Here is a 23,986-nt window from a genome sequence, read left to right on the forward strand (position 1 = left end):
TGTCTTCCCGCCTAAATCTTTGGAGCTGTATTTTTCCTTTCTTTCTTTCTTCTTCTTCTTCCTCTTCTTCTTCTTCTTCTTTTGGTTCCCTGAAAGAGAGACTCTTCACTAATCACTAGGGAAATGCAAACCAAAACCACAATTAGATACCTCGTCACACACATTAGGAAGGCTATTAAAAAAAACAAACAAACCAAAACATCAGAAAATAATAAAGCCAATGAGGATGTGGAGAAATTGGAATTCTTCTGCATTGCTGGAGGGAATACAAAATAGAGCAGCTGCTGTGGAAACCAGTATGGTGGTTCCTCAAAAATTAAACATTGACTTACCATATGTCAAAGAACTAAAAGTAGGGACTTGAATGCATAGTTGCACACCCATGTTCATACAAGCATGATTCACAATAGTCAAGTATCCATTGATGGATAAATGGAGACACAAAATGTGGTGTATGGATGCAATAGAATATTCTTCAGCCTTAAAGAAGAAGGAAATTCCAATACATGCCAAAAAATGGATGAAAATGGAAATAAGCCAATCACAAAAGGACAAATACTGTGTAATCCACTTATACAAGGTGCCTAGAGGCATCCAAGTCATTGAGACAGAAAGCAGAATGTACAGGGGTGGTCGCGGGGTGTGGGGTGGGTAGCGGGAGGGAGGGGGAGCCAGTAGCTCAGGGGTACAGAGCTTCTGTTAAGGAAGAAGAAAAAGTTCTGGAAATGGGTGTTGCTGGTGGTTTGCAGAACCATGGAAATACACTAAGCGCCACAGAGCTGTATGCTTAAAGATGGTCAAAATTGGAAATTTCATGTTATGGAAAAGAAAGGCTTGTCCATTGTGATTTTACAAAATGCAGCCTTTCCAGTGACTCTCCCGTACTAGTGGGCTGCCGACAGCACGGAGACCACCTTAGTAACACAAAGCCTGCCGGGCCACCTCTTCACTTGGGCTTGCTTTAGCCTTCACCTTCTCCAGTCCACGCAGGAAACCGGAAGGTGGGGTGGTGCACGAAGATGGCCGGCCCTTCGCAGGGACGTAGCAGTCAGTCCTCGACGTGTAAGACCCGTGCCGGGCTCTGAATCGTGCTGGAGTCAAGTGTGCTGGTGTCCAAACAGTCTGGTCTCTTTGCCAAAGCATGGTGATGAAAAGGTCCAGGAGAGAGAAAGTAAACTCATGCTGTAGACATCGTAGGGTAGGTCACAGTTTCCTGAACTTTCCGGATCATCAAAACCCTTCTGGATGATTGCAAGCCTCTACCTTAAGCTTCTGAAATCAGAAAGTCCAGGGGACAGGTACTGGGAATCTGGTTTTGTTTGGGTTTTTCTTCATCAAGCATTTTAGGGGATTCCTAATGATCTGGAAAGTTTGGTATTATGTGTCCTAGCAAAATTCATTCAAGAGGCCCTAACCCCCAAGGTGATGGTATTTGGAGATGAGCCTTTGGCTGTAATTAGGGAGTAGATGAGATCATCAGGGTGAAGCCTTGATCCCATAAGGGTCTGTGTATGGAAGAGACCAGAGAGCTCACCCTCTCTCACCACATACACACATGAAGGAAAGGCCATGATAGCCCCCGGTGAGAGAGCAAGCCAAGAAGAGGGGCTCTCAGCAACTGAATCAGCCAGCACCTTGATCTTGGACTTCCAACTTCCAGAACTGTGAGGAAATCAATTTCTGTTGTTTAAGCCACCTGCTCTGTGGTGTTTTATTACAGTAGCCAAAGCTGTCTTTGGGAAGTATTCACGATGGTCAGAGTGCAGGCTTGGTTACCTTCTACAAGGAGCAAAACCCTGGAAATCTTGAGGCTTTTTTTTTTCTTCAAATGTGGGTTCTGTTGCTGCTCCACAGAGCCTCTGTTGGAAAACGCTAGTTGGGATGCGTCCCCCCTCTACTGGGCTTGCTTATGCCTGTGCGGGGTGGAGGGGTTGCTTGTGCCGGTGAACCTGGAGGCAAAGCTGGTCACTGATGGCAAGTATCTCTTACTCAAGGAAAGGGATGAGGGTGCTGCCAAGCGGTTGTGCTTGTGGTGACTTCTGGAAGATGCTCAGGGTCTTCCCTGCTCTGCCAGCACCACGGCACACCCGAAGGTTGAAGCTATGTGCTCGGTAACCCCGGTAGTGCAGAGAGTACAGTGCCGGGTATTGGACGGTCCTGAGATAAAAACCGCACCAACTTCCTGCTCTGCACAAACTTAAAAATAGCTATTCTCATCTTCGCTTTAGATGTGCAGAATTAAAATTATCTTACATTATATTGTATTTATAGGACACATTTTATATGTATTAAAGTAATTATGGGCAAATTGCAAGCTTCTAAAGTTCCAGGAACTGGCAGCTCTTTTGTTTTTGGAAATTGAGAGAATGAGAACCAAAAAAAAAAAAAAAAAAAGGAGCTTTTATTTTTCCATTTTGGCTAAGCCTCAAAAATTCTCATACCTTTACAGAGGGACTCAGAGACTCTAGATTTTGTAAGGTTTTCTGGATTTTCTTAATCTTTCCTGTTTGGTCTGGATATTTGAGTTTCTACTGGTATATACTGGTTCTATTTTTGTTCAGCTAATTTTTTTCTATTTCTCAATCTTAAGAAATTACCACTTTGGGGAAGAGTTGTTTTCCATCAAAGGCTTGGATAAGTCATTTGAGCTATGCCAAATTGGCCTTCGGAAAGTTTCCTATGCAAAACTGATTTTTTTTCCTCACTTGGTATTTACATCTTCTCTGATATTTAAGATGTGGTTTTTTTGTTGTTGTTGTTTGTGTTTTTGTTTTTTTTTTGTCTGAAAGATGAGGTGAATAAACAAACACATTCATTGCAATAAAAAATGTTTGCTTCTGGAGGTATTTGTAACCAGGCAGGTCAGATTTGTACCTGAATATGTATTGAAAGAAAAAGTATTTATCTGTCTCAAAAGGCAGACAGTTATATCCCTCAAAAAACCAGGAATCTCATACTGTGGTCTTTGACCAGGTGTGTTCTCCTTATGGGCTAACACAGACTTTAAAAAAAAAAAAAAAAGGTACTTTTGGGGGAATTCTTCCAGGTGAATGAGGCAATATTTCATAAATTTTCATTTTTGTCTTTAATTTATAGAGCTACTTAACCACTAACCTATTGAGTAATTGAGAATAGCTATGTTTCTTATATAGCTCAACACCCCCAAACCAAATAACCCAATTAAAACATGGGCAGAAGACATGAACAGCCATTTCCCCAAGAAGATATACAGATGGTCAACAACTACCCAAAAATATGTTCAGCATCACTTACCATCAGGGAAATGCAAATCAGAACCACAATGAGATATCACACCTCACACCTGTCAGAAAGGCTAAAATTAACGACCTGAGAAACAACAGGTGTTGGTGAGAATGTGGAGAAAGAGGAACCTTCGTGCACTGTCGGTGGGAATGCAAACGGGTGCAGCCACTCTGGAGAACAGCATGGAGGGCCCTCAGAAAACTAAAAACAGAACTACTTTATGATCCAGTAATTGCGCCATTGCATAAGTCACCCAAAGAATACAAGAACATTAATTCAAAGGGATACATGCACCCCTATGTTTAAAGCAGTATTATTTACAACAGCCAAGTTGAGGAAACTGCCCAAGTGTCCATCAATAGATGAATGGATAAAGAAGATGTGGTATAGATACACAATGGAATATTATTCGGCCATAAAAAGAGTGAAATCTTGCCATCTGCAACAGCATGAATGGAGCTAGAGGTCATAATGCTGAGTGAAATACATCCATCAGAGAAAGACAAGTATCGTATGATTTCACTCATAGGTAGAATTTAAGAAATAAAGCAAACTAGCAAAGGGCGAAAAAAGAGTCAAACCAAGAAACAGACTCTTCACTACAGAGAACAAACTGATGGTCACCAGAGGGGAGGTGGCTGGGGGAGGGGGGAAACAGGCGATGGGGAGGAAGGAGGACACTTGTGATGTATGGAATTGTTGAATCACTATACTGTATGCCCCAAACTAATATAACACTGTAAGTTGACTGAATGGAATGAAGATAAAAACTTAAAGAATAGCTATATTTAATATTTGATCTATTTCATTTCCAGCATTTATGGATGGTACTACCTCAATATTCTAAGATGTTGGCTGCCATGTGCATAATTTTGGTAACATTATGAAGCAGGTCCTCTATAGATGCTCAAGGAATTTCTGGAAACTGGGGGAAAAGATGCCGTACAGTGCTTGGGTACATGTGGCTGTGCTTTCAAATGGCTGGTAATCATGCTTTTACATAACAAATTCCAGTTAGTTTGAGTGATGTTTGGTGATGGTGATAGTGGTTATGGTGTATATTTTCATGAACACTGTTTTTGGCATATTTTGGTTATTTTCCAATACCTCATCTTGAATCCACACATGGCTGGGCTATTGTTCTAGTACGATTCATCCATGTGTCTTTCACCAAAGTCCGTAGTATGTAATTTTCCTAACAGTTACTTGTGCAGGGACAGATCACTGCTGATCTGCTACCAATCCATTTGTGTTCTTTAAATAATTTGTATAACACTTAGCCAATTGGAACATTTCTGGGTCCCCTTTCAGGTAGAGGTAGCGTTGGGCTGCCGTGTGAAATCACGTGATTGCTGCCTCTCCACTCTATATGGACAGAGTTCTCTCCTACAGGTAATTCGGAAAGGCTGAGGTAGGGCAGGCTTTAAGATCCTTCCCTTTGCTCAAAAGAATGTGGTTGGGAGCCACTGCTTTAAATCAAAACTTCCAGGAATTGACTATTCGAATGTACATCTATCATGAATGATTTTCCTATAAATCAGTGAATCTCAAGTCTGGCTGCACATTCGCATCTCCTGGGAATTATGTTTAAAATATTAATGCCGAGTCCAACTTCAGACCAATTGAACTGAGCTGTCTGGAGGTGGAGGCCAGGCGTTGCGTTTTTAAAAAGCATCGGAGGTAATGACGAGGCTGAGTGAAGGTTGAGAATTGCTATGAATGAACGCCTTGACCTCCTTAGGTCTATAAAAGCAGCAACAACTGCCATTATTATCAAGGAACAGAAATCTCATAGAGACAAAAACACGAGAAGAGTATTGTAGACAAAAAAAAGAACATTGTTTTGGGAGAAATCATTGGTTCAAAGGGCGGCTGACTGCACGGCAGTAACAGTAAATAAAGAAAACACAGAGTTATACATAAAATCTAAGTGTGCCCTTTCACTTTACAGTTTGTATTATTGGATGCTCCCGTTAGGGACAGCATGACGGGGGAGGAGCGAGGCAGAGAGGCAGGCAGAGAGAGAGAGTGCGTCAGGCAGAGAGTGGGTGTTAGGAGGTGGGGGTGCAGGGGAGAGGGACGTTTGTGAGAGCAGGGGGCCAGGGTCATGGAGAGCCAGCTAGAGGCGACTGGTGGGGTCGTGACAAGTGGGGGAGAGCAGTGACAGAGGGAGCTGGCAGAGGGAATAGATGAGGCCTCGCTGTGGGTCAGATACCGTGCACACAGGGATGGGGATTCAGGAGCAGGAGACGGGGCAAAGAGAAGCCAAAGAGCAAACTGGAGTCAGGGGCAGGAAAAGAGATGGGGCTTCAGATCTTTAGACTGGAGGTGATGGAGGTGATGAGCTGTCCATCCCGTGGAATCAGCCAAGGGCCCAGCTTCAGGTGAACAGCACTGCAGAGGGCTGGGGCCAGCCAAGTAATGGAACACAAGGTTAACCCCAGAAATCCTGAAATGTCCCCTTACCGGACACATGCCTGGGACCAGAGCCTGTAGGTACAGTAGGAAGAACCTTACTTTTTAATAAGTAAATCTTAAAAAAGCAAAAAAACCCCCCAAAAGCAAAAAACAAACAAACAAAAAACAACAACAAAAAAACAAAACCCAAACCGGAAGAGGCACCTGGGAGGCTCAGTTGGTTAAGCATCTGACTCTTGGTCACGATCTCATGGGATGTGGGAGGGAGCCTTGCAAAGGGGGAGGAGGAGTAATCCATGCTCAGCAGGGAATCTGATTGAGATAACTGACCGCTAACCCTCCCTCCTCTTGCCCACGTGCTCTCTCTCTCAAATAAATAAATCTTTAAAAAAAGGGGGGGGGTGCCTGGGTGGCTCAGTGGGTTAAAGCCTCTGCCTTCGGCTCAGGTCGTGATCCCAGGGTCCTGCGATCAAGCCCCACATCGGGCTCTCTGCTCTGCAGGGAGCGTGCTTCCTCCCCTCTCTCTCTCTCTCTCTGCCTGCTTCTCTGCCTACTTGTGATTTCTCTCTCTCTGTCAAATAAATAAAATCTTTAAAAAAAAAAAAAAAAAAGAACCTTACTTCACAGGTTCTGATTGGGCATAATCCTCCCACAGTCCCAGCAAAGATGGCTTCCCCCCAGGAATGGCGGCTTCCATCACATGCTCTTCCCGCTCAGCCCTTTACGTGTCCCGTTTCCTACCTCAAAAGCCCAGCTCCTGACACTGAGGAGTGTGGCTTGCCCACCGTTGCTACTCCTCTCTGAGCTAGAGAGGGTGCTAGGATTTCCTGAGTTGAGTAAATGAAGTTTTGCAATGGCTCTTCATCCCCTACTTCCTAACAGAGGAAAAGTCAAACTCACCTTAGTTAGCAGCGATTCTGCTTTGGGGTCTCGGGACTCCGCAGCACAGACCTAGGCTCATCCTGGAGAGACAGATAAGGCTTAGTGCTGCTGACCATCAGCTGGTGGAACTCTATGAGCCAAATTCCCTCCCGGGGAGCAGAAAAGAGGGGAGAGAATGGAGGTCCTTCAGCCTGGAGGGCACTTATTCCCAAACTGGGTCATCAGTTTGCTGGAATCACTTGAAGAGGTTTCAAAAATGCAGATTCTGCAGCCTCCCCTTTGAGGGGCAGATGTGGTGGGTGGAACTGGGCACAGCAGCTCTGCTCTGAGAAAGCTCCCTGGTGGCCCCGGGGCCCCCACAGCCAGGCCTGGGAGCCGGAAGTGACACCTGTGGGTTGTTTCTACTGCATGTCTCCCTGCAGCACAGACTCTGGGAGCCCAGTCCGGCTCCTGGGCCCCTGGCTTGCTGGTGGTCCCAGGCTAGGGTCCCTGGAGCCCCTGAACATCCCCCTCTTGCTTCCTATGTCTTGTGAGGGCTAGCTCTGTGTTCACTCCACTTGGGGAGGGCTGCGTGGGCCTGAGTTCCCGGGGCGGCGGGCAGAATCTGTCCTTGGCAGCTGCCTGAAGCTCTAATCTCAGCCGGTTCTGCTCCAGCTGGCTCTTTCTTGGCGTCAACTCAAGAATTCCGGCATGGTGGAGTTTCTCCTCTGAATCTGGGGATGAATGCCCACTGCCCATGGAGGGAGGAGCTGGTGCTAGAGGGGGCTGGGGGGAGGTCAGCCTCAGGCCTGGAGTCCTTGAGCGGGGAGGGGGGCATGCGAGAAAACACACACATTAACCCTTTAGTACCTAGTAACATTTCAGTATGGACTAATCCACCCGAAAAGGTATTTAATTCCTGTGTGAGGAAATGAGACATTGCAGTTAGGTCTTCAAGGATTATGACAAGTCTGGGAAAAGCCTTGGACTGAACTTTCTTAGCCTGGAAAGAAGGCCAAGAGTGGCTGGGCTCCAAGGCCTGCTTCTGCCCAGGCATCTGTTTGTTCTGTAATGATTAATACTGTGGGCCAGGCACTGTTCTGGGTACCAGGGACACACACAGTAAAGAGGGCCGAGAAGGCCCAGCCCTGGTAGAGTTCGCAGCCTGGTACCCGTGCCTGCAGCTGTCTGAGGAAGGTGGTCATGAGGGTGGCCACTCCAGAGGAGACCATCGGGCACCGGACACAATTCAAGGATAAACTTCCCTTCTTTCCGGTCACCCTCAGGGCTAGCTGTGAGTGGGTAGCGGACTTCAGAGACAATGTCATTCTCCCACACCAGGAGCACAGCCACCGCTGGCCAGCTCCAGGAGGGGCCCTGCTGTCCATGAGAGAGGGGACATGTGGGCATGGCTGCCCTGGATGGCCAAATGACTCAGAGACACTGGCTCTGGGAACAGGAGTCTTCTTTTAGTATTGGATATAATGAAGAAAGCTGAAGGCTGGAGAGACACCCACAGGTCTTAAGGGACTAAGACAGATATCTAGGAATTAGGTGCCGGGTAATGTCATACCCAAGATTTTGGCTTTGGACTTGTAAAGTGCTGGGGTCGATAGTAAGAATCTGCTTTTGGCTTCTGTTCTGCAGGAAACTGAACCAGGCTAATACTGAAGGCGTAAAGGGAGCGTACAAAGGGATACCAGGAAGCCTGGAGGGAAAAAACAAAAGAATGGCGAATGGATGTATATATATGGAAGCTGATTTTCGTGTGGAAAAAGTGAGAGATTCTTACTTTGGAAAAGGACAGTTACTAAGGGCTGCGCTGAGTTATCTGCAGTGTCTCCTTCCCTCTCCTGTGGAAAATCAATCCATTTTTCTTCCTTCTTCTCATTCCGTGCATGCCTTCTCCTGTACCTCTGCCCTGACTCAGTTGTGCGAATGCCAGAGTCCAAAAACCAGTTATGCAACTGGATGCACTATGAGGACAGACACCCTCGGGGGTGGGCGCGGGGATCGTCGCGGCGTGTGGGCGTGTGGCTGGTGGGACGCTGGACACGGGGTGGGCCTCTCCTCCCTCCCCCTGCTGTCGGGGCGCCCCGACCTGCCCAGGAAAATGAGCCCCCTTGCTGCCGAAAAACTCCAGAGGAGGAGAGGCCTACTGATCGCCCTCCATAACTTCTCCCAGGTCCGAAACCCTCATTGCCAGAGATTGTTTTCTGGCTGAAATCACTCCTGTGGAAGCCCCAGCGCATTTCCTTTTGTTCGGTCCTCACCGGAGACGGTGAACAGCTGGTCTCCAGCCTCTGCGGAATATCCCTTTAAACCTCGCCCGCCACTGGTAAATGGCCTCTGGGCCTTCTCTTCCTCAGACCAAGAATCTTCCCCCCATTCCTCATGGGTCCTATTTTCCAGCCCTTTTCACATCTTTGTTCTTTGAATGCTCTCAGATTTTTCTAAGATATTCCCCTTTGGAAGTTATTTGAAGGAAAACAACAGAAGGGTCTTTAGATGTACTCCATCCCGGCAGCCTGCTCACCTGACCACAAACCTTGGCTCTCCTCCTGGCTGGGTGGCTCGGGGCCAGCCTGTGCCCGACGACTGAGCGGCCGGTGCAGAGACCAGTGGGCTCGCTGGTGACCACAGGCCAGGAGCGGGAGGCCCCAGCTCATCCGCACTGAAAACAGTGCCCGATATTTGTCAGACTCTCAAAGACTTGTTAAGTGAACTCTTGCCCCTGTGTTGTCTCAAAGGGACTTCTCTTGGACAGAATGGGCAGTGTGAACCCTGCTTGCATATGGTGAAAGATCCCTTCCCTAAGAAAGGCAAGAAAAGATGACGTTGAGAAAAGTCTCATGGTTCTGTTAAGAACACAGGTGCCTCTGGCGCGTTGCCTTCTTAGTATGGGGACTGGGTAGAGTTGGGGGGCTCTGGTACCCTAGGGTAGGAGACGGGTTGCAGGTGCATGATTGGGGGGGGGGGTGTGGATGAGGGTGAAGGCCTGTAGAGTACTCAGAAGGGCAGCTGTTCAAGCAGAAACAGAGGAACTGGCTTTGTGGACTTCAGAACAAACTGCTGATGGAGGCCAGTGTACATGGGGACTGAGCAGCTCAAGGGAACCAAAAGTGGGGAGAGATTGGGAGTAGCAGGAGGAGAGGAAAGGGGGGTTAAGAGTAAGTCTAATGTGAGGCCTGAGATCTTGGGGTCTGAGCAGTAAGGAGACTAAGGCACTCCTTAGTTAGCATGCTGCTGGCCTCTTTGCAAGAGACCAAGGGATTAAAAGAGAGCTTTATTTAGAGGCTAAGGCATCTGTCTCCGCGATACATTCACAGTTGCATTAAAAAAGACAAAATGTCAGGGACCACCAAGGGATGAGATATTCTTAAGAATGTCAAGTTAATACAGAGGGAAAGGGTGTGGTTTCTTCCTACACCAGGGTCTCATGTTATTCTTCTTGGAACCCACTGATTCCGTGTTGATGCTGTCTCTATTCCCAACAGCACAGTCCTACAGACTCTAATCCACATACATGTGTGTGTATGTGTGCATTTGCACACGCAAACCTGCTAACCTACTGTGTGCGTATGTGGTCAGCTTTGGTCCCTGTATCTTTTTCTGAGGTTCTTGGCCCAAAAACTTGTGAAGGGGGGGGGGGGGAAGCCCCCAGACACAGAGTGTTTTTGTGCAGGAAAATGCGCGTGGGAAGGCTTTGAATAGAGGAAGAGAAGGGTCAATTTAGGTACTAGTTGCTCGGTGGAGAGCGTCCCAAGAACGTGTGGAAGAGGCAGCCAGGTGTCAGAGGAGCCAAGGTGCTTCACGTGAATTAACTCCCTTGGTCCTCACAGCAATCCTGGAAAATGAGTGTTATGATTATTATCCATTTTTTACTACTGTGGAAACTGAGGCCCAAAGTGTTTAGTCACTTTCCCAAGGTAGTTCACTTAATAGATGCTTGTTGACTGAAATAAAAGCCTTAAGTGCATGGTGTTGGTTTGAATTTGAGGCAATTTTTAATCCCCCAGCCTGCAAATGGGATGATTTCTGCATTCAGGCTTTAAACACCTTAAAGCATAAAAATATTTCTGGTGAAAAAAAAAAAAATATTTCTGGTGAAGCTGTTAAGGCACCTTCTCTTTTGGCAGCAACTCACTGGCCCTCCTGCGAATTTTGGTTTGAATGCTATTTCATTTTGCCTCTGTAGACTGGTAAGAGACTAACTCCTAGACCCTGGGAATAGCATTGCCCTCATTTCTGAAGCCAGGCTGTCTCAGTTCCTACCTGGTTCTGTCTTCAGCAGTGAATCGTGGCCATTGTCACTTTGGGCGGTTACTACAACACTCCGAGTGCTGAAGAACCGGTCTGGTCTACGTGGTTATGCCTCCGACACGCCAGACATGGGCGGGGAAGGGGTGATCTTGAAGCTGCCAGAATGTCAAGTTAACACAGAGAGAGCACGTCCCAGACTCCAACTCTGGAAGCTGTGCCATGGCCCACACTCGCTTTTGGGGACATGAGTCATGAGACCAGACACCTGTTAGATATATTAAGTGAATTCTAGTGACACCTTGACGTCTCCCTCTTTCCCATTTCCCACACCCCACCCATCATTAGTGCCCACAGTTTTGTCCCGAGTTCGGGACTGCTCCCATTTTGCTCCCTCTCCAAGTCACCACTCCAGTCCTGGCTTCATTATCTCTCCTGTGAATTGCTTCAGTCACACCTGAGCTAGTTTGCCTTTCCCACCCAGACTCCTTCCTTTCTCAACCCCACAGCATGTTATTTGAAATAACCGTCTCCTCCAATAGTCCCCTTCAATGGCTGCTTGTTACCCATGAGGTAAAGACTGAGCTGGGAGCCATCCTACGGATCCCTGCACGTTGGTGCCCATTGCCCCCTCCAGCTTCATCCTGCTGGTCTTGTGCGTCCCATGCCCTGTGCTCCCCGTCGCTGGCCTTCTTGGGCCCCTCACCGTCCATGCCGCGGGGCCCCATACCGACTGTGCCTTTACAGAGTGCCTGCTCGCCTTGCACTATTGCTCCCTTCTCTCCTTCCAGATGCCCCAGTCCTCCATACCTCAGCTCAGGGGGCACTTCCTCCAGGAAGCTCTCTTTGACTAAGTCAAGCCTTCGTGCCTTACTGCCAATGAACAGGGTCCTTCCTGCCAAGCCCGACGTTGCTGTATTGCAAGGGCTTGAGGAATATTTCTTGAATGAGGTGTGCAAAGTCTTAAAAGCAGCTGTGCAGGGGCGCCTGGGTGGCTCAGTGGGTTAAAGCCTCTGCCTTCGGCTCAGGTCATGATCTCAGGGTCCTGGAATCGAGCCCCGCATCGGGCTCTCTGCTCGGCGGGGAGCCTGCTTTCCCCTTTCTCTCTGCCTGCCTCTCTGCCTACTTGCAATCTCTCTCTGTGTCAAATAAATAAAATCTTTAAAAAAAAAAAAAAGCAGCTGTGCATTTTGTGCAAGTTTGTTGGAATGAAACTTGGCTGATTCTAAATGTTCTCTCCCATTTCAGCCACATGCCATGGTGTAGAGGGCGCTGTACCGGCCGATAAAGCCCCCTTAAAACCCGGATGTTCCAGATTCCTCCACTGCCTTGAAGGCCTGATGAAGAAATGTACATGAAGCACTTCATAAGCTAGAATGTTCTTTGGAAATTAGAAAAACGCAAGACAGGATCGTGGATTAGATTCAAGAGATGAACACTGCGGCTACCTCCAGACCATTCTCATAGATTATACTGAAAATTAAGGTAGGTCTACATGGTCTTGAGTGAGTAGAAAAACATTGATAGAGCATTGGGCTAATGTCTCTTTTCTGGAAGTGAGAGCCCAAAATAGACCAAGTTAGCAATAGCAGAGACGTTCAGAAGGCCATCATTTCCCTGTGATAACTCACTGTTGTGCCTTGAAATGCAGTGTGCTCCTTGCAAGTACGTGTGCTCTGTCTGGGGGGCTGATGTGGATAGCTTGTTCCAGCCGCTATTCCGTGGGGCCTGGCATCCCACTGAAGAGGTGGTGATCTCTGAGGCTGGGCCATGGGATCAACAGGAAGCCTGTTTCTGCAAAGAGAAAGCCGCTGCCCCAGTGTTGGGTGAGCTAGGGTTCCATCCTCGTGTGGGGTAAGGGAATGACTAGAGAGGGCAAGACGGACTCAACCAGATGCCTTCACTTCAGGTAGAGGTTTGATTCCCTGATTGTTGCCTTTAATAACATCGACATTTTAATGGGCAGGGGAGAGGGTAGGGGCCCTCAGGTGGGTGGCTGAGTTCTCGGGTTTACTGCGGCCATTGTGGGGCTCTGGGCTATTTTCTGCAAGGCTGCATGAATACAAAGCCTTTAGAAACTTAATTAAAGAAATAAGAAATAAGACTTTTATAGGAAAGGGTGGGGTGGGGTGGAGAAAGATCCGATTTCTTGGTCTGCACGGCGCCCTGGGAAATCCTCCATTTATGAGTTGGTGGGGAAGCCCTTCTCCGGGGACACTCTGCGTTCCTGGCATTTGTGCTGCGGAGTTCTTTGGAACACAGGGGGACCGGCTCTGGGCTCTGGCCACTGAACTTGAAATCTAGGCAAGTCAGATATAATTAAGACATCAAAGGGCCCAGTAGGTCAATAGTGTGTGACCAAGAGAGTGTACCGTTTTACTCGGCCAGGTTACAGAGATACTAAGAATATAGCTTTGACAGAGATGATATGTCAGTGATTGATGGGAACCAGACTCAATGAATTGCCTTCTCTGATCCACTTCTGTGGCAGTAGCTGACTTTCTAGGCACCTCAGTGAAGTATTTAACATTTCTTGAGTTTCCTACCCTCTGGTTTCCCAACTTAGACCATATAGTACATCTTTAGAAAAGTGTTTCAGTACTCTCTTAAGAAAGTATAAGCATTATTACAAGGATTGTTTCTGGTGATAGTGACCATGTGTTGATATAGGACTAAAGAACCTTCATTCTAAGAAAAAAAAATCCATCTTAGACCACTCCATTGACCCACTAGCCTTGAGTCATTCATCTCTGGTCTGTCCCTTTGCCCTCTCCCTATGGCTGGAACTGGCAAGGTCCTGTTTCCCCTCTCTGTAAGGAAAGAGGAACAGTCTGAGAGTAAAATTCAACAGTTCTGAGGTTAGCGTCTCAGAGAATGGACTTTTGAAATTTTAGAAAATTATGCTATATGCAAGACATTTTCTGAGGAACTAAACATTATTATATATGTTATATATATTTATTCTTGGGTGGGACTTCATATGCTTTATTATTTTTAAAGATTTTTATTTATTTATTTGAAAGAGGGAGCGTGAGCAAGAGCACAAGTATGGAGAATGGCAGAGGGAAAGGGCGGGCTTGGTCCCAGGACCCTGGGATCAGGACCTGAGTGAAAGGCAGACGCTTAACCAAATGAGCCACCCAGGCGCCCCAGGAATTTATATGCCTTAACACATCATTTCACAAATTTCGGAAACACCTGTGTTTTCGTATATTCAGCTTAAATACAAATGGGCCAGAAGTGGAAGAGGAGAAGGCAGTGTCAGGAAGAAACAGACTTTTCCTCTATCCTCTTAAATTTTGTGCTTGGGGCCTGCAAATTAAATTGACATAAAACAGATCAGCAAGAGAACAAAAGATTTAATTACCTATTTAGCCATGGGAGTTCACAGAGAAATGTGACTCCAGGCAGTTGTTAGATTTGGGGATTTATATACCTTCATAATAGGGGACAGGGCAGGGCAAAGAGGGCACTTTTGGGAGAAGAAATGACTTTTGAAAGATAAATGGGACCTTCGATAGATGGGAGATAACGATAGTTTTTCCACCCAATACTGCTCCTTCCATGGGCCAAGTGGGCTCCTGTCTCTGGACATCAGTTCTCCCCCTGGAATGACTCCTCCCCAGGGCTTCTCTAGCACCAAGCTGTGGAAACCCAGTCCTGTCTTTCTGCTTTCTTCTTAGCTCCTCTCACACCTAATATGTTTGCCTGTTTGCGTGCGTGGGAATGAAAACTCCATGGAAAGAAGGGCTTTGTTTTGCTCATTTCTCTAGCCCCACTGGACACAGAGTCCTACACTCCATAAAGGTGAGCAGGGCAGACTCAGTCGCTGTTCCTCAGGGCTTACTAATGGAGGGAGAGCTAGATAAGGAAAAGATACTGAATCTGTGACACAGTAAGTGCCAGGAGAGGGGGGAGCTGTGGTCCCAAAGGCAGGGGTGGGTGTGGGAGGGGGAAGCCCTGCAGAGCCAGTAGCTCCGTGGGATTGCTGTGGGCGCTTTCCACCTGTCCATCTGTTCATTGTACGAGGTCTCTAGAATTAAGCTGAGCGGAAGCATGGGTATGTAGCCCCTTATGAAAGACCAAGTAGTATGAACGGCTTGTCTGCTTTGATTTAATTCCATATAGATTCAAGTATCATCATTTTGTCAGTTTTTAAAAAATTTCTTCTTTGTATGCCGTTTTCGTTGAACTCCTTGTGTGGTTTATAGAAATGATGATGGTGATGTTATCAGTTGGGTGGTATGGTGAACTCACAGTGGGTTTCTCTTTCTGGAGAGTACCCTTTCTCCTTCAGTGAACTTCTCCATTATTCCATGGGGTACGCAGCTAATACATAATTCTCAAGTCAGTCTCCACTGAGATTCTGTCACTTGCCAGTGACCCACTCGTACAGGGACTATATGATGTTGACAGTGGGTTCACAAATTAATTGAATTAAGATCATTTTTTCCTAACATTTCTCTCTGTTTGCCTCAACGTTTGGTATGGCATTGCACACAGAGCAGGTGCTCACAAAAATTGATGACTTTGATACATGTTTTTTTTTTTCTTTCTTTTTGATGACTTGGTACTCTTAACACACAAACACACACACCAAGAGAATGGAGACGTGTATTTTGACAACAGTTACAATCTTGGATAATTATTAATTCAGAGCGTTTTAATTCCTAGTTTAGTATTGCTCTAAAAATCCAGTGGTGGTGGCATATGTATCCCCAGAAGAATTGTTTCTCATTTTGTGTTGGCTCGGGCTGTCCTTCAGTTGCCTGCAAATAATTTTCTTACCAAAAAGACAAGATGTGACCTCAAAAATGAATTCCCAGTGTGAAGGATACGGTAGGGGTTGAGGGGTGTAACATTAACACCACAACACGAGACAGTGCAAAGCTCTCAGGTAATCCTTTCCCTGTGTCTTCGCAATTAACGTCATGTAGGAATTATCGTTCCCATTTTACCCAAAGAGGAAACAGAGGTTCAGAGAGACTGTGTGATTTAAATGAAAATCAGAGCCAGAGCCTGGAGAATAGCCTGGAATTCCTGCTGAGCTCCCTTGGGAGTTTTCCCTATTGCTGGGGGAAGATCATTAACCTCTCAGGGCCTTCTCTGCAGATTTGGGATTGTTTTGCTATCTCACAGGGAGGCCGCCTGGCTGAAGGAGATTTATAATTGTTTTCAAGCTTTCCAGGCTCAAAGCGCCTGTGCAGAAAAGTCGGGGGCCCTGACTCTTTCCAAGTCCCCGGGGCACGAACAGCTTTCCAAACCCGAATCCAAACCACATTACTTCTAGTTTGGAGCCCTTTGGGTCCAGAGTCTCCTCTGTAGAAAGCTGGCGAGTGGTTCTTGGGCGATAAAATGACTGCTTAGCCCATGCAAGCCCCTTGACCTTGCCCTCCACATCACGGAGAAAGTGGCTCCTGGCCCGAAGCCTGGCAGCAAACAGACCTGCAAGCTGTAGGGATCCCTCTTCTAAAACGGATGGCTTTTGACCGCCCTGGAGCTGGGCCTGAAGTCTGTGGTGATGTGGTGGTTAGGTGGTGGCCGTGAGAAGGCACTGGGGCAGGGCCCGCTGGTGGCACCGTGTGAGGCCATCTGGCTTAGACTCATGTTAGGATTGAGCCTACCAAGGACATTCACTCTGTCTGGTTACTTGCCACAGCCGCCATTGGAAGAGAGAACCTGCTCCAGTGGTCCCTTGGAAGAGCTGAAGGGGAAAGATGGAGGGAAAGGATGGGGAGGCAAAAGGGGAAGGGCGTGGCCCGAGCATCCTTGAATCAGCTTCCTGGTTATTTTTAGCATCTAGGTGCCCTGGGTATACCGTGTTGTCTTTCCTTCTTTCTGTCATTCTTGTGTTTTTGCTCTTTTCCCCTCATTGCATAAAAATGTCTGATCTTGGGGGTGCCTGGTTGGTTAAGTGTCTGATTCTTAATTTTGGTGCAGTTGGTTAAGTGTCCAACTCTTGATTTTGGCTCAGGTCATGATCTCAGGGTCCTGGGATCAAGCCCCGACTGGACTTGGGGCTCTGAGCTCAGGGGGAGTCTGCTTGAGATTCTCCTGCTTTCTGCCCCTCCCCCACTCAGGTGCACACATGCACGCAGGCCCTCCCTCTCTGAGATAAATAAAATCTTAAAAAAAAAGGCGGGGGGGACTATCTGATTTTTGAAATACAGGCTTCTTCTAAAACTGCCCATTGTAGGGAAGGAGAAATCACTTCTTCTCTACCCTTCTGAGTTTTTGTCTGAGATCTCTGTAATAAAAGACAGATTAACAAGGAAAAAAACCAAACCACCAGGGGTTTATGAACATGTACATCTCACGTGTGGAGAGGGGCCCACCAGAAAAAATGAGTAACTACCTTAGGTGGCTTAGAATCAGGCTTTAATACCATCTTAATAGGGAAGAGGAAGGGGAGATGTAGTAGGTCTCTTAGGGGAGAATGAATGATTTTCAGGGAAGATGAGTGGGCCCATGGAATAGATGGGAGGTAGAGTAGTCTTCTCGTATCTGTGGGGATGTTTCAAGACCTCCCGGATGGAATGTTAAAAAGAAAACCACAAGTCCAAGGTGGAGCTACTTGTCCTCAGAAACAGCAAACCAGGGGCGCCTGGGTGGCTCAATGGGTTGAGCCGCTGCCTTCGGCTCAGGTCATGATCTCAGGGTCCTGGGATCGAGTCCCGCGTCGGGCTCTCTGCACAGCAGGGAGCCTGCTTCCCTCTCTCTCTCTCTCTGCCTGCCTCTCCATCTACTTGTGATCTCTCTCTGTCAAATAAATAAATAAAATCTTAAAAAAAAAAAAAAAAAAGAAACAGCAAACCAGCCCTTTCTAGCTGCAGTGTCACCCTCTCCAGGAGTGGGATTTTAAGCCAGTCAGTCTGGAATTTTCTGATCAGCACCAATGATGTAATCTATCACGGGGGTCCTCTTTATCCTTGCCTTCTCTGCCCTCTCCCCCCACTCCTGCAAGATGAGCTCATCTGTATGATAAGCCCCATTGCCCTTCTCCTAAGGGAAGGTAACTTTGCCAGAAATAATCTTTTCCTTTGCTAGTAACTTCTTGCTCCACCCTCCTTCCTATTAACACCTTCCATTTGGTACAAGTCCTTGGAGTTCCCCCTCCACTTGTTGGCTGGGATGCTGCCGGATTCATGGCTGGCTTAATAACGCCGATTAGATCTTCAAATTTACACAGGTAAAAAAAAAAAAATTTTTTTTTTTTAGGTAAAAATTTTAAAAAATTTTTTTAATGTGTTTTTTCCTATACACACATACCTATGATAAATTTAATTTACAAATGAGACACAGTAAGAGATTAATGATAACAAAATATAAAATTACTGTGACTCTTGATGTTAGGGTTTTGAGTTCAAGCCTGTTGGGGGTAGAGATTACTTAAAATAAACATATAAAATAAAAAACCCACAAATACTAAAATAGAGCAGTTCTAGCAATATACTGTAATCAAAGTTATGGGAATGCGTCTGTCAATATACTTATTGGACTGTACTCCCCCTTCTTGTAAGGGACCCATGTGATAAGATGAGTGAGGTCTATGACATGTTAGGCTACTAGTGACTGTCATCTACTTGTGGACCTATGGGTGATGGGGGGATTATCAAAACTACAAATAAGGTGGGACGACTCTATGGTAGAAAGTGATGAACTCTTTTGTCTGGGTGTGGTGTCTACTTCTAGTCTCTTCTTTGAGAGGGGTCAGTTTTCCCTGATGGATGAAACTTAGGGGTGGCATGTCTTGAGCTCCTATGGTCATATTTCGGGGACACATGTTCTGCTACTGGTCACCATTAAGAACTTGATAGGTGGAGGAGTGTGTGTGAGTCAATGAATTTGTTGGAACCAGTTGTCTTATGGAGAAAAGCTCTGAAATCCTCTGAGCAGAGGGTGAATGTATGCTGTCTCTCGGAAAGGACAGACTTGACCTCAAAATACAGGCAACACGTTTGCATCCATTTTGAAGTTTATTTATTACTTTAGAGAGAGCACGCCTGAGTGGGGGAGGGGCAGAGGGGGAGAGAGAATCTCAAGCAGACTCTGTGCTGAGCGTGGAGCCTGATGCAGGGCTCTGTCTCACGATGCTGAGATCATGACCTGAGCCGAAGTCAGGAGTCCAGCACTTAACCAACAGAGTCATGCCGTCCCCTGCATCAGTTCTAGAAAATGATAATTTCTTCTCAAAGATGTAAACAGTAATTAGAAAAAAAAAAAGCCAACATTAGGCAGTATTTCACAACGCAGAGAGAAGATTCTCAGAGGGAGCCTGCTGAGGTACTGTGTTTGTTATTCCCACGCGGCACTGCTTCTGAGGAAGAACGGAATTTGCTCTGAAGAGAGAGTCCCATCTGCGACCTCACTTAAAGTCCTGGTTTTACTTTGGCCCCGGTTAGAAGGGACAGAGCTGACACTTGTAACAGCTGCTCCCGGCGAGAACGCAAATACTGGGCCTCAGGTAGCTGATGTTAGGACACAAGTCCAGCTCGACTTGCAATACAAGGCAAATGCCCTGATAAATTAGTTGTTCATCAGATAATTCATCAGGTTTTCTTTTTCCCACCTTACAACCTTGAAGGTCCTCGTAGCAGTGAATCCATAAATGCCATGTGCTCCTCTAACAAGGTTCTGCCAGCAGCACATGCCCCGGGTGCTGGGACAGTCCTTGGATACTCCTTGCCTCTTCTTGATTGTTGCAAGTACTTCCTTTTCTGAAGTCAGTGAGCCTGTTTTTCTTCCACACTAGTGGGGGCTGAAATCTGTTGTCCGAGGCCCTGAATAAAGCCCTGTGATGGGCAAACGTCGCTTTCTCTCCCTTAACTTTGAAGTAGCCCCAATGCTCATGGGTGGGTCCACCTGTGAAAAGCCAACACGATCTGGTCCTTGACTGATACTGAAATGAACCAGGTTGACCTAATCTCCTCTCAAGTAACCGAGAATTTTCGAACTGACCTGTGGACAGTCAGCCAGGGTTACTGTAAAGATCCGTTCCGTCTGTCCTGCTGGGGGAATGCAGTCCCGAGCATTCCAAATGGATTTAATGAGAATAAGGGGACATGCAAGCATGGCTGTCACGGAGCTCTTGAACGTCCAGCCCTCTACAACCCCAAAGAAGACCGGATTCTAAACACAAATGGAGTCGCTATGGGAAGTGCCGAATTTGTGGCAAAGTAGGTGTCAGTCACTGTTAATGGGCCATGACCAATGGGACCTTTCTGCCTCTTTCATCTTCACCCTGAAGGTTTTTTCCCTAATGAAAATGTGCTAGGAGGAATGGGGTTGGGATAATGATTTCCTTTCTTTCCCTTATGTTGGCTTCGGCAGGCAACTTCTCCTTTAATAAAAAGCACGATGGGCAAGTGTGAGAGCGTGGAGCTTGAAATCTGAGACAAAACCCTATCGGAGAATGCCAGACGTCCACAGGGGGAAATTGAAAACCGATTCCATTCCCCACCCGGGGAAGGCACCAGCAGCCCCTCTGCCTGCCGCACTCGCTCTTCCACGCCCAGACCCTTGAAGCCGAAGATTTTCAAAGAAGTAGGGTGTGTCGCAGCAGCTGTGGCAGCAAACAAAAGCAAACAGATTAAATTAATTTAGGCTTCAAAATCAGTCCCATTCTCTAATTCATAAAATACTTCAAACACAGTGAGAAATGTCATCTCCCAGATGATTGGGGCTAATCCACTTTCTCTCTTTTTCCTCTTGCATCTGAAGGCAAACTATCAAGACATACCTCACCAGTCAAAATAAACTCCTCACTCCAAATGCTTCCGTCAGCTTTTAATAAGAGTCTTTGCTCCGTACGTACACAAAACACACTCCGTTCCTAACGGGCCTAAGGGGCTGTGTGCAAAAAAAAAAAAAAAAAAAAAAAAAGAGGAACAATGTACTCATGCCAGCACTCAGCAATTAAAAGGTATGGCCCGTGGAAAAGCTGCAAAACAGCAGTTAGTCCCATTGTCTTCTCATTAACGAGAGTGTTATTTTAGCTCTCCAGGTACCAAGCCCAAGAAACAAAACATGCTTGGCTCCTAAGGCACTCCAGGAAAAATAAGAAGTTGTTGACAGCTAGGACTTGCGGAAAGCACCGTTTATACTATAAATAAATTTGCACATCCTTGTGGTTGCAATAAATACACTTCCACGCCCAACTCTGTTGGACTAGATGCAGACGCCATTTAAGGGGATGTCAAAGTCCTTCCCCAGCAAAAGGCTCTTGTCTTCCTTAGGATGTCAGAACGGGTGCTGCTGAGGAATGAATGAATGCCTCCCCTTGGGACACAGAAATTTGGATTTTTTTTTTTTTTTTTTTTCCCTGCAGCAAGCTCTGTTGCTGACGCTGTGGACGCAGGGCGGGAAGGGACTGTGGAGACATGTGTGCACTCGGCCTGAGCTCCTCGCTGCTTGGTGATCACTTAAAAAATGATGACCGGATTCTTTCCCAATTGCCAAGTGTGAGTACTTTGTGGCAATGGGGAATGCAGCTCTTTGATTCCTGCATTCCTCCTGGTTTCCCTGTGTGGGTGGAAAAACAGCCAAGAATGTCAGTGATTCAAATTCTCTTATGTTCTAAAGAAACAAGATGAGGCAATATGTCTTTCCGATGCTGTCAATGTACAGTTTTACGTTTGATGCTGATGTGCCTTTCTATCACGACATAGATACCTTCATAGTTTTTCTTAGGATTTCGTCAGAAAAATGTAAAGCATTGATTCCCTTTTTAGGTAAGTAGAGGAAAGTTCCCTTTTTAAAAGACTAGGCACATGGAATTTTAAAAAGAAATGATAAAGACAGTATTTACTGTAAGATTAAGAGTAACACTGCAGTCACTTAAGGCTTGGACAGTTCTCCCAAAGAGACGTCCCTAAAGTTACTTTCTCAATAAATTGCAGTAAATTTCTCAAGGGCCTGATGTTTAATTTACCCTGACCCATACATTTTCTTCCTCAATGCAGTCTTTTGCATGGACAGCATCCAGTGTGAGAGACCTCGGATAAGAACATCATTGTGCAACTTCAGTAAGATGCTGGTTTACACTTTAATGACCAATGTGCATTTTCAGGATTTTGCTGGATAAAACCATACCGTGCTTTGTTCATTAAAACTTGATTTGGGAAAACATGTAAATCTTCTACAAAATAAACACACACTCTTGAATTGCTTGCTTCTGATGAAAGGCGCCCCAGAAATACCCTGCGTGGAGCGGAAAATAAAACCACTTTCAGCTAGAGGGAACTGAACATCAAATACCTTGAAAATCAGATGTTTTGCGCTTTATTAAGTGAGACTCAAGAGCGTTACTAAGTTCTAGCCTGACTGATTTTTCACTTTTTTGGAAGAGAAATAAGTCTGGGCATTAAGCTCATAGCAGTCATTATAATCTACATGTGGATTTAGTTATGCAAAAACATTAAGGTTTTTATTTTTCATAATTGTCATCGTCATGATCCAATTTCCATGTCAAGCCTGGTGCTGAGTGGGAAGGATCACAGCGGCTTCCAGCTCTTCCAGCCTTTCTTTGCCTCCGTGGCATGCCTTCCTCCTCTTTCCCAGGGAATTCTTCCCTCCGCTTCTAGTGGGACCCACTGAAAACTGATTGGAGGAGCGCAGTAAAGCTCTTAAGGAGAGGAGCAACTTTCCTGAGGTCTAGGAGAGGGGACTCCTTAAGATCCCGGACAGAGATCTAGGATAGGGAAATGTGATAATTCCTTTTGCTCTGCCCGTTAACTGTGTGCATTAGGGTAGAATATCCCTGCAAATACTGGGGACGGTGGTTTCAATATCCTGCAGACAAGACAGTCGTGTGTGTGTGTGTGTGTGTGTGTGTGTGTGTGTGTCTGGAGTGTTGAGAACTACAGTGAATTGGATGGCCTTTAATGTCAGATTGTTTCCAACCTGCTTTATTCCAAAATGGATTTGAGGCAGCTTACAAAACACACCATGGGGTAAAAATCAAGAGAGCAAGGTTGGAAGAAAGTACGTTTAGTGCAAGGGGGTACAGACTTTCTGCAAAGGGCCAGATTGGACAGACTTTTGGCCTTTCTGCCCACACAGTTTCTGCCTCAACTATCAGTTCTTGCTGCCGTGTCACCACAGCAGACACAGAAAAAGACCAGCGCATTCGCTGAACAAAAAACAGGAAGCAGGCTGGTTCTGCCATGAGCTGTCATTTCTGACCTCTGGTCTAGACCCAGAATATTATAATTAAGCTGGCATAAGCATATTACAGGGAATTGTATCACTGAAGGGCCCCCGTGATTGATCAGAGGGGTCTCCATTTAGGTATGAGTTTCCTAAAGGTCAAAGCAAAGAGGAAAACTGGGCTGATGTTTAAAAATGATGCTCTCCGCGACAGTACTGCTCACTGATCGCTCTGAAGAAGTTCTGGTGTTGAGGCTTTGATTATCTTCCTAAAGGTCCTGAGGCATTATGTGGTATACGGGATAAGATAGAGCATCATATTTTCAACAGCTAGCTTCTTAGAGCTGCTGCTAAGCATCCCTTTAAGTGAAGAAGGGCATGATGATTCCGGGGTGCAGTTCAGAAAAACGAATTTGAGAACATAAGGCATTTGATTTGGGTTGCCGGTGGTCTGGGCTTGCATCAATGTAAAATGGAGACCATTTAGCTGAAGGAATGAGCTGCATGCTTGTCTTTGAGACAGTCGCCCATGAATAGAATTGTTCTTCTCACACCCGGCTTCAGGCAGGTGATAGGATTCCCTTATAGCTACAAGGCCCTCATTCAACCAAGGGGCAGTTCCTTTCCTATTCATTCTTTCAGGTTCAGGATCAATCGGTCCAATCAACAGGTCCGATTGCCTTTCTATCATAAAACATAAAAGAAAATCAGATGGCAATGATTTTCATGACTTGATACTGCTTCACCCCCTGGAGGACTGGTGTCATGTTGGTCACCCCGTATTTAGTGGCTTCTAGGTGCCGGGTACTCGGCCGGGCACTCCATATGCACAAACCCGTTTTATTCACACACCATCCGGGGACACATGCTACTGTGAGAATTCCTTGTTTCCAGGTGAGAAAACTGAGCTCAGAGAGATTAGCAGCTTGGCCAGCATCACTATGAGTATATAGGTATGAAGGTAGGCTCTATCTGCCTCTTAACCAAGGCCCTTAGCTTCCATTGCTCTCCACAGAGATCTCTTGACTTCCTGGAT

The 23,986-nt window shown here is 46.2% G+C and overlaps 1 long non-coding RNA gene across 1 annotated transcript in view; it reads left to right on the forward strand.

Annotated features, from left to right (window-relative positions):
- Window positions 1-21,952, forward strand: part of LOC131839891 (uncharacterized) — a 30,538-nt gene extending 8,586 nt beyond the window's left edge. The window contains exons 2-4 of the long non-coding RNA XR_009357060.1: window positions 12,052-12,288; window positions 21,131-21,263; window positions 21,765-21,952. This is a non-coding gene — a long non-coding RNA (uncharacterized LOC131839891). The remainder of the gene's footprint in view (window positions 1-12,051; window positions 12,289-21,130; window positions 21,264-21,764) is intronic.
- Window positions 21,953-23,986: the final 2,034 nt, after the last annotated feature.

The sequence above is a fragment of the Mustela lutreola genome, chromosome 8 (assembly GCF_030435805.1).
Source record: "Mustela lutreola isolate mMusLut2 chromosome 8, mMusLut2.pri, whole genome shotgun sequence".
In the NCBI taxonomy this organism is placed as follows: Eukaryota; Metazoa; Chordata; class Mammalia; order Carnivora; family Mustelidae; genus Mustela; species Mustela lutreola.